Raw genomic sequence first — 11,392 nt, 5'->3', positions numbered from 1 at the left:
GGGTTTTTTTAGATATGTAAATGGAAAAAGGAGAACTAAAGAAAACATAGGGCCGCTCCTTGATAGGGAAGGTCTCCTCACAGACGATGACGTAGGCAAAGCAGAGACGCTTAACGCCTTCTTTGCCTCTGTCTTCAATGCCGATGATGGGCTTCGGGACCCAGGGTGCCCTGAGCTGGAGGACCGGGACGGTGGGGATGACAAACTCCCAACTGACCCTGAACGTGTGCGGGATTTGCTACTCCACCTGGATCCCTACAAGTCCATGGGTCCGGATGGGATTCATCCCCGGGTGCTGAAAGAGCTGGCGGATGTCATCGCGGAACCTCTATCAATTATTTTTCAACGATCCTGGGAATTTGGAGAGGTCCCGGTAGACTGGAAGCTGGCAAATGTTGTGCCGATTTTCAAGAAGGGTCAGAAAGAAGACCCTAGCAATTACAGGCCTGTCAGTCTCACGTCAGTGCCTGGTAAAATCATGGAGAAGTTGGTTCTCGGACTCATTGAGGCGCACCTGGGGGACAAAGCAGTCATTGGTCCCAGCCAGCATGGGTTTGTGAAGGGTAGGTCCTGCCTAACTAACCTGATTTCCTTTTATGATAAGATCACCCGTATGGTGGACCAAGGGAAACCAGCTGATGTGATTTTTTTGGACTTCAGCAAGGCTTTTGACACGGTTTCCCATAGGATCCTACTGGACAAAATGTCCACCATACAGCTAAATAAAAACATCATACGATGGGTGAGCAATTGGCTAACGGGCAGGGCCCAAAGGGTTATGGTAAATGGAGCTGCGTCAGGCTGGCGGGCGGTCACCAGTGGGGTCCCTCAAGGCTCCATTTTAGGACCGGTACTTTTCAATATTTTTATAAATGATCTGGATGTAGGAATAGAGGGTATTTTGAGCAAGTTTGCTGATGACACCAAACTTGGAGGAGTTGTGGACTCAAATGAGGGCGTAAAGGCCTTGCAGAGGGATCTGGACAGGTTGGAGAGCTGGGCGATCACCAACCGCATGAAGTTCAATAAGAGCAAGTGCCGGGTCCTGCACCTGGGACGGGGAAACCCTGGCTTCACGTACAGACTGGGCGATGAGACGCTGGAGAGCAGCCTAGAAGAGAGGGATCTGGGGGTCGTGGTAGACAGCAAGTTGAATATGAGCCAGCAATGTGCCCTGGCAGCCAGGAGGGCCAATCGTGTCCTGGGGTGCATCAAGCACGGCATCGCTAGTAGGTCAAGGGAGGTGATTGTCCCGCTCTACTCTGCGCTGGTGCGGCCTCACCTCGAGTACTGTGTGCAGTTCTGGGCACCACAGTATAAAAAGGACATGAAACTGTTGGAAAGTGTCCAGAGGAGGGCTACGAAGATGGTGAAAGGCCTTGAGGGGAAGACGTACGAGGAACGGCTGAGGTCACTGGGCCTGTTCAGCCTGGAGAAGAGGAGGCTGAGGGGAGACCTCATCGCAGTCTACAACTTCCTCGTAAGGGGTTGTCAAGAGGCAGGAGACCTTTTCTCCATTAACACTAGTGACAGGACCCGCGGGAACGGGGTTAAGCTGAGGCAGGGGAAATTTAGGCTGGACGTCAGGAGGGGGTTCTTCACAGAGAGGGTGGTCGCACACTGGAACAGGCTCCCCAGGGAAGTGGTCACTGCACCGAGCCTGTCTGAATTTAAGAAGAGATTGGACTGTGAACTTAGGCACATGGTCTGAACTTTTGGGTAGACCCGTGCGGTGTCGAGAGTTGGACTTGATGATCCTTAAGGGTCCCTTCCAACTCAGGATATTCTATGATTCTATGATTCTATGATTCTACATGGCGTACTTTTACAGCCAGGTTCTCCACCCGGGCAGCAACCTGGTACGCCCCTCTGATTATTATCCTCTTTTGATAGTCCAGGCAGGCAGTGACAACATTGAAGAGAGAAGCCTGAAGGCTATCAAACAAGACTTTAGGGGGCTGGGTCGGTTAGTGGATGGAGCGGGAGTGCAGGTGGTGTTTTCGTCCATCCCTACGGTGGCAGGGAGGGGTACAGAGAGGACACGGAAAGCCCACCTGTTAAACACATGGCTCCGGGGCTGGTGCCATCGCAGAAATCTTGGGTTTTTCGATCATGGGGCGCTTTACTCTGCACCTGGCCTGATGGCCGCAGACGGGTCCCTATCTTTTAGGGGAAAAAGGATCCTGGGCCAGGAGCTGGCAGGGCTCATTGAGAGGGCTTTAAACTAGGTAAGAAGGGGGATGGGGCTGAAGCTAGGATTGTTGGGGCTGTGCCAGGGGGAACAATAGCAAGGCCGGAGGATAAGGCAATGGCCCAGCTGAAGTACATCTACACCAATGCACGCAGCATGGGTAAAAAAGAGGAGGAGATGGAAGCCATCGTGCAGCAGGCAGGCCACGACTTGGTTGCCATCACTGAGACGTGGTGGGTACACTCTCATGACTGGAGTGCTGCAATGGCTGGCTATAAGCTCTTCAGAAGGGACAGGCAGCACAGAAGGGGTGGTGGTGTGGCTCTCTATATTAGAGAGTCTTTCGAGGTTGTAGAACTCGAGGCTGGGAACGACAAGGTCGAGTCCCTTTGGGTTAGGATCGGCAGGGACAATAAGGCTAGCGTCCTGGTCGGGGTCTGCTATTGACCGCCGAATCAGGATGAGGAGACGGATGAGGAATTCTACAGGCAGCTGACAGAACTTGCGAAATCTTCAGCGCTTGTTCTCGTGGGGGACTTCAACTTCCCTGACATATCCTGGAAGCACAACACAGCCCAGAGAAAGCAGTCTAGGAGGTTTCTGGAGAGCGTGGAAGATAGCTTCCTGACACAGCTGGTTAGTGAGCCTACCAGGGGTGGCACCCCGCTAGACCTTCTCTTCACAAACAGAGAAGGACTGGTGGAGGATGTGATTGTCGGGAGCTGTCTTGGGCAGAGTGACCACGAAATGGTGGAGTTCACTATTCTTGGCGAGGCCAGGACGGGGACCAGTAAAACCGCTCTATTGGACTTTCGGAGGGCTGACTTTGAGCTGCTCAGGACACTGGTTGATGGAGTCCCTTGGGAGGCGGTTCTGAAGGGCAGAGGGGTCCAGGAAGGCTGGGCGATCTTCAAGAGGGAAGTCTTAATGGCGCAGGAACGGTCTGTCCCCACGTGCCCAAAGACGAGCTGGCGGGGAAGAAGACCAGCCTGGCTCAACAGAGAATTGTGGCTTGAGCTTAGGAGAAAAAAGAGGGTTTATAAGCTTTGGAAAAGTGGGCAGGCCACTAGGGAGGACTTTAAGGATGTAGCGAGGCTGTGCAGGGACAAAATTAGGAAGGCCAAAGCTCATCTGGAGCTCAATCTCGCTACTGCCGTTAAAGATAACAAAAAACGTTTCTATAAATACATCAACACAAAAAGGAGGACTAAGGAGAATCTCCATCCTTTACTGGATGCGGGGGGAAACTTAGTTACAAGAGATGAGGAGAAGGCGGAGGTGCTCAATGCCTTCTTTGCCTCAGTCTTGAGCAGCAATACCGGTTGTTCTCTGGATACCCAGTACCCTGAGCTGGTGGAAGGGGATGGGGAGCAGGATGTGGCCCTCACTATCCATGAAGAACTGGTTGGTGACCTTCTACAGCACTTAGATGTGCACAAGTCGATGGGGCCGGATGGGATCCACCCAAGGGTACTGAGGGAACTGGCAGAGGAGCTGGCCAAGCCGCTTACCATCATTTATCAGCAGTCCTGTCTATAGGGGGAGGTCGCAGTTGACTGGCGGCTAGCAAATGTGACGCCCATCTACAAGAAGGGCCGGAGGGCAGACCCGGGAAACTACAGGCCTGTCAGTTTGACCTCAGTGCCAGGGAAGCTCATGGAGCAGATCCTCCTGAGAGTCATCACGCAGCACTTGCAGGGCAAGCAGGCGATCAGGCCCAGTCAGCATGGGTTTATGAAAGGCAGGTCCTGCTTGACGAACCTGATCTCCTTCTATGACAAAGTGACGCGCTGGGTGGACGAGGGAAAGGCTGTGGATGTGGTCTACCTTGACTTCAGCAAGGCTTTTGACACCGTCTCCCACAGCATTCTCCTCAAGAAACTGGCTGCTCTTGGCTTGGACTGGCGCACGCTTCGTTGGGTTAGAAACTGGCTGGATAGCCGGGCCCAAAGAGTCGTGGTGAATGGAGTCAAGTCCAGTTGGAGGCCAGTCACTAGTGGCGTCCCCCAGGGCTCGGTGCTGGGGCCGGTCCTCTTTAATATCTTCATCGATGATCTGGACGAGGGCATCGATTGCACCCTCAGTAAATTCGCAGATGACACCAAGTTAGGTGCGTGTGTTGATCTGCTCGAGGGTAGGAAGGCTCTGCAGGAGGATCTGGATAGGCTGCACCAATGGGCTGAGGTCAACTGCATGAAGTTTAATAAGGCCAAGTGCCGGGTCCTGCACCTGGGGCGCAATAACCCCAAGCAGAGCTACAGGCTGGGAGAGGAATTGTTGGAGAGCTGCCAGGCAAAGAAGGACCTGGGAGTGATGGTGGATAGTCAGCTGAATATGAGCCAGCAGTCTGCTCAGGTGGCCAAGAAGGCCAACAACATCCTGGCTTGTATCAGAAACAGTGTGACCAGCAGGGCTAGGGAGGTGATTGTCCCCCTGTACTCGGCTCTGGTGAGGCCACACCTCGAGTACTGTGTTCAGTTTTGGGCCCCTTGCTACAAGAAGGACATCGAGGTGCTTGAGCGGGTGCAGAGAAGGGCGACGAAGCTGGTGAGGGGTCTGGAGAACAAGTCCTACGAGGAGCGGCTGAGGGAGCTGGGCTTGTTCAGCCTGGAGAAGAGGAGGCTCAGGGGCGACCTTATCGCTCTCTATAGATTCCTCAAGGGAGTCTGTAGCGAGGTGGGGGTTGGTCTGTTCTCCCACGTGCCTGGTGACAGGACGAGGGGGAATGGGCTTAAGTTGAGCCAGGGGAGTTTTAGGTTGGATCTTAGGAAGAACTTCTTTACCGAATGGGTTGTTAAACATTGGAACAGGCTGCCCAGGGAAGTGGTGGAGTCACCATCCCTGGAAGTCTTCAAAAGACGTTTAGATGTAGAGCTTAGGGCTATGGTTTAGTGGGGACTGTTAGTGTTAGGTCAGAGGTTGGACTCGATGATCTTGAGGTCTCTTCCAACCTAGAAATTCTGTGATTCTGTGATTCTGTGATATGCTGCCGATATCTCTTTTTTTGTTGGGACTGTAGCGGGCCTCAGATCCTCTGTATCCGCAATTCCAAAACCCCAGGGGTCGACCTCGCTTTTCCCGGGACTCTTTCTGCCAGAGGCTCCAGGTGGCGCCATTCTCCCTGGATGCGGTGTAGAGCACATTCCTTACATCTGGTCCTGTTCGGACTGGCCCAAGGGCTACTGCATGAGCTATTTCCTGCTTAATTAGTTCAAAGGCTTGTCGTTGCTCAGGGCCCCATTCAAAATCATTCTTCTCACGGGTTACTTGGTAGAGCGGGTTTACAATCAGACTGTAATTTGGCATGTGCATTCTCCAAAACCCCACGGCACCTAGGAAAGTTTGTGTTTCTTTTTTGCTAGTTGTTAGAGACATAGCTGTTATTTTGTTGATCGCATCCATTGGGATTAGACAGCGTCCATCTTGACATTTTATTCCTAAAAACTGGATCTCTTCTGCAGGTCCTTTGACTTTATTTTGTTTTATGGCTGTAATAACTGGCTAAGTCCCATTTACCCCTAATAGAGGTAAGCAAACAGCACTGGGTGAGCCGGGAGTCTCTGCTCCACCAAGATGCACACAAGTTACATCAAGCGGCTGGTTTTTATGCTCCTAGGCTCCTACATATTCATTGTTACTTCTAGAAAAGGCAGGGTTATTATAATTAGTTCCCGGAATCCAAACCCTCCTTCTGGAGCATGTGTATCAGTCTACGGTGGTCCCTCTGGGGGTCTCTTGTGCTGAAGGCTCGTAGTCTTCCTCCCAGGGTTTTTTTCTTGTCCTTCTCCTTTGTCCATCTTGGCCGGATGTCAGAGACTTGTTCAGTGTCCCCTGCAAGCTTTGTCTTTTAGTTGTCCTTCGGCTTTCCCCTTCTCCTTAATCTCTTGGCCAGATATCAGAGACTTGCATAGTGTCCCATGCAATAGTCATAATAGTCAGCAGTTATTCTGAAACCCCTTTGTTCTCTTATCCCCTATTGAAACGAATTGCTGGACCATTCCTTTGCAAGATACAAGAACTATATACATTAACCACTCTGTTTTTCTTAGACTTGTGGTTACAGAAGGGCATGTAAGACAGAAGGTCCCATAAGTTGCAATACAGACAATGAAGCACAAGGACTGTAACAGAGAAAGCATGCAACTACAAAGCTTTTGGAAGAAATGAAAGCTTATCTAAATTCCTTCAGGTAAAGATTCATGGAAGACAGATGTTTGCAATGAAGCTTTGCACAATTCAGGAAGGAGGCAACAAAAAAAAACTCACACCTCAGATATATTTGAATAGTACTTGGGCAATGCTGGAACTTGCTTTTATCATGCTGTACTGGCATTTTAAGTATGCAGGTAAGTCCCTTCCAGCAGATTCATGAAACACACAGATAAAATTGTTTTATAATTGGGACGCTATATTAAATTAAGCTCTAATTACTTTTCCTACTGAAAGTGTATTAAATTAGAAAAAGCAGATCAAAGAGTTGAATATCTCAGAAATCAAGCAGATTAAAAACATACAGGTCTCAGGTACAGATGAGCCTAACATTCCCGTAATAGCAACTGACAGTTGCTGATAGACTACAATAAACAACCTAGCTAGTTCAGCGTAGAAGATAAATAGAGCAATAAAAATATTCAATGACCTGAATAAAATTGCATGCATGCATGTGTGTGCAGATACATAAGTAAAGCAATGGAGTCACTAGTACTCACTGCTGACTATGCACTGAACAATAGTACAAGCTCATTTCCAAAGTTTATAAAGGCTAAGTATTTTCCATTGACATGAAGACAGCAAGAAACTTAAATACATTAAAGCAAGGCAATACCACTCTCATAGCTGTAGATACAGATACTGCATTCAAAAAGATTAGAACAAAGAAGGAAAGAAGGTAGGTCTACAAATAGAAAAAATGAAACAGATAATAGGAGTCTGAAATATCCAGTGCTGCCTTTGCTTCTGCATTCACACAAATTAGGAAGGAGTAGAAGGATATAAGGAAAAAAAAAAAAAGATGCATGAACAAAAATAACCTCCCTTTGCACGTCAACAAGCAATATTAAACTGAAGATTAAAATGCTATCTTAATACACACTTAATATTTGCTGATATCATTTATTTTTATAGAGTGAATTTGGCAACTTTGGCTTTGGGTTATGTCTCCTCTTCTGTACTGGTATGTTATACTATATCTAGAAATCTTATAATGTGCTTTAGGCTTTAAGGTCATGATCTAATCAAAATACATATGGTTTATGTTCTGCTTATTGTAATAAACTTCAGGCTGCTACAAAATGTGACAGCATGACTCTTACTCTGGGTTCCTGGCTGGGTCTCCCAGCTGTACCTGCAGTGACACTCTACAGACATGAGGATCCTTCTTTGGTACGTTCAGCTTTTCAGTCTTTATTCTCAAGACATTGAAACTTTAATTATGATTGTAGTCTTCTTCTCTAATAAGCATCATTATTAAACTTACTAGCTTAATAAGCATCATAAGCATCTAAATTATAATTTGCACAAGACCCCCTATTTAAACTGTGGTGCATTCTGTAATCTGGCAAAAATGAAATAATGGAAAAATGTTAATAGAAGATTTTTGTTTGTTTGTTTTCCTCTTTAGTCCTTAGCAGCGGGGCTAACATCAAGTCAGCCTGTAGAGAAACTTCGTGCCCTGCCCCTGTGGCTCTCCTTGCAGTACTTGGGCCATGATGGAATTGTGGAAAGGATAAAGCATGCTTCACAACTAGTAAGCAGCACTTGGTTGGTTGGTTGGTTGGTTGGTTGGTTGGTTGAACAACATAGCCTTGATAATGGCTACATTGCTTCTCTGAGTATGGGCTGGGGGCTGTACTTGAGAATCATTATCAGAATTAACAGTCTGAATCTCCAAGCAGAGAAGAAGTTCAGTTAGCAGCACAGTACAAGTGATACCCAGATGGCTGTCACAGAACACTGTTACACTTAGGATTGTTTTTATAATAACTGTTAATACATCTTTTTGATCATGATGTGTTGTAGAGGAATCAGCTAGAAATATAGTAGTTATTGACAACATAGCATTAGTTCATACTGTTATGAACAAATAATGAAAGAAGAATAGTAATATCAGGGGGAACAATGTTTCCAGAATGTATATTTTATTAGCTTTAATGTGAAATACTTCATTTTTGTTCATTCTAACTATAAAAATCCACAATCTTTTTTTTTTTCAATCACTTCTATATTAACTGTTTTGCTTGAAAACTGCTAAAAGACTTATTTTTGTACTCTTCTTGGCATTACACTGATTCAAGCAATAGTAAATTACAAAGCTTGACAAAAAGGATTTCAACACATTTCTTCAAATGCAGTAGCAAGTGTACTATTTTTGAATTAAGATCCTTCAGTAAAACTTACCGTCCGATATAACATGTATGTTAGAAAATGCCTTGTTTATGTACAAAGCATTTGTATTAAAAGTATAGCGCTTTCTCAAAATTCAGAGAAGAGCAAAGGGAAATGGAAAGCTTCTGTAAAGGTTAATGAAGAAACTATTGGCACGAAAGACCTAAAAGAGTGACAAAATAATGTTAGTCATTAAGATTTTTGTGGCGTTGAAGAGTGATCTTAGCTTTTATAATAGTCTATTAATAGTCTTTAACCACACAAGAATGTCTTCTCTAATGAAAATAATTTAAAAAGCTATCATAACCAGTTGCTATGGTAGCTTTGGGAAAATTAACTGTTCTGCTACACACTGTGCTTTAGTTAGTCAACGGAGCTGTATTATCTCTGCTACTTTGTCAACAAATACACTTAAGACTTGAAGAAAAACACTGTACACAGTGTTTTACGAGTAATGGAAAAATAATTTGTTTTGTATTACATTTATAAACAAGAACTAAATGGATCTCCAGCACCTCGTAGGGGTTTGTTAACAAATGGAGATTATGGTGGTGAGTGTTTAAAGTTTATCAGAATAAGTTTCAGCTTCTAAAACTGTTTTTGTCCTGTTCTTTTTTTCCTTTCTGCTGTGGTCTTCTAGAGTCAAAGGTTGCTGGAAAACTTGAAAAACCTGGATTTCATTAAAACTTCGATACGATCTGTATTTAATACTTCGGTTGTATAGCTTAGTCTTTACTATATTAAATGATAAAACTAATTTTTGTTCAAAGGAAATTATCTAAAAATATTTAAAACACAGTAATTAAAAATGTTTGGTATCCTTTTTAGTTAAGTTCAGGTATTCAGTGAAATTGTGTGGCTTGGTTGTGTATGGCCTCTAGATTGTACTTGTTCCATTGCTATGAACTCCTGCACTCATTGGAGCTGACAATAACATGCAGAAATTGTCTCCAGAGCTTGATTTAATTCCCATTTAAAATGTCCATTTGTTCAGTAATACATTTATGAAACAGATAATACATTTATGACAGCAATTTCCATAAGCCTCTCAAATACATTCTGCCTCCATCTTGCCCTTGAGATGGTGCTGTGAACCCAAGAAGTTGGTTCTCGGACTTATTGAGGCGCACCTGGGGGACAAAGCAGTCATTGGTCCCAGCCAGCATGGGTTTGTGAAGGGTAGGTCCTGCCTAACTAACCTGATTTCCTTTTATGATAAGATCACCCGTATGGTGGACCAAGGGAAACCAGCTGATGTGATTTTTTTGGACTTCAGCAAGGCTTTTGACACGGTTTCCCATAGGATCCTACTGGACAAAATGTCCACCATACAGCTAAATAAAAACATCATACGATGGGTGAGCAATTGGCTAACGGGCAGGGCCCAAAGGGTTATGGTAAATGGGGCTGCGTCAGGCTGGCGGGCGGTCACCAGTGGGGTCCCTCAAGGCTCCATTTTAGGGCCGGTACTTTTCAATATTTTTATAAACGATCTGGATGTAGGAATAGAGGGTATTTTGAGCAAGTTTGCTGATGACACCAAACTTGGAGGAGTTGTGGACTCAAATGAGGGTGGAAAGGCCTTACAGAGGGATCTGGACAGGTTGGAGAGCTGGGCGATCACCAACCGCATGAAGTTCAATAAGAGCAAGTGCCGGGTCCTGCACCTGGGACGGGGAAACCCTGGCTTCACGTACAGACTGGGCGATGAGACGCTGGAGAGCAGCCTAGAAGAGAGGGATCTGGGGGTCGTGGTAGACAGCAAGTTGAATATGAGCCAGCAATGTGCCCTGGCAGCCAGGAGGGCCAATCGTGTCCTGGGGTGCATCAAGCACGGCATCGCTAGTAGGTCAAGGGAGGTGATTGTCCCGCTCTACTCTGCGCTGGTGCGGCCTCACCTCGAGTACTGTGTGCAGTTCTGGGCACCACAGTATAAAAAGGACATGAAACTGTTGGAAAGTGTCCAGAGGAGGGCTACGAAGATGGTGAAAGGCCTTGAGGGGAAGACGTACGAGGAACGGCTGAGGTCACTGGGCCTGTTCAGCCTGGAGAAGAGGAGGCTGAGGGGAGACCTCATCACAGTCTACAACTTCCTCGTAAGGGGGTGTCGAGAGGCAGGAGACCTTTTCTCCATTAACACCAGTGACAGGACCCACGGGAACGGGGTTAAGCTGAGGCAGGGGAAATTTAGGCTGGACGTCAGGAGGGGGTTCTTCACAGAGAGGGTGGTTGCACACTGGAACAGGCTCCCCAGGGAAGTGGTCACTGCACCGAGCCTGTCTGAATTTAAGAAGAGATTGGACTGTGAACTTAGGCACATGGTCTGAACTTTTGGGTAGACCTGTGCGGTGTCAAGAGTTGGACTTGATGATCCTTAAGGGTCCCTTCCAACTCAGGATATTCTATGATTCTATGATTCTATGATTCTATGATATGCCAGGATAAAAAACAAAAACAAAAACAAAAACAAAAACATTTATACAAGAAACATATTCAAGACCTTCTGAATCCTTGTTTTCCAAGTATTCTAGGGACCGCTATTTCTTGTTCTCAAACTAACTTTTCCATTTCATAAATGAAGTAATCGTAGTCTATATGAAACAGCACAACTATTTGAAAGCACCACACACTACCACCAGTAACTGATGAGACATTTCAGGTCTATTTTCAAAAGCTTTTTTTTAATCACTTGGATGATGGAGTAAGAAAAAATAGTCTCTAAAATGTATAGGACAAAGCAAAATCAGAAGCAAGAACATCAAGCACATACCTCTCAGTTTTTCCAGCAATACAATAATTCATTTTGAGCTACTGATG

The 11,392-nt window shown here is 46.0% G+C and overlaps 1 long non-coding RNA gene across 1 annotated transcript; it reads left to right on the top strand.

Annotated features, from left to right (window-relative positions):
• The first annotated feature begins 7,292 nt into the window (after positions 1 to 7,292).
• Positions 7,293 to 9,268, top strand: LOC309889562. The gene is made up of 4 exons (XR_014319256.1): positions 7,293 to 7,364; positions 7,472 to 7,573; positions 7,812 to 7,937; positions 9,216 to 9,268. It is a non-coding gene; the product is annotated as an uncharacterized lncRNA (long non-coding RNA).
• The last annotated feature ends 2,124 nt before the right edge of the window (positions 9,269 to 11,392 follow it).

Source organism: Aythya marila (genome assembly GCF_965140915.1).
Source record: "Aythya marila genome assembly, chromosome: W".
Taxonomy (NCBI): domain Eukaryota; kingdom Metazoa; phylum Chordata; class Aves; order Anseriformes; family Anatidae; genus Aythya; species Aythya marila.
The sequence above is the reverse complement of the archived record's forward strand: the minus strand, read 5'-3'. Positions and strand labels throughout refer to the sequence as shown.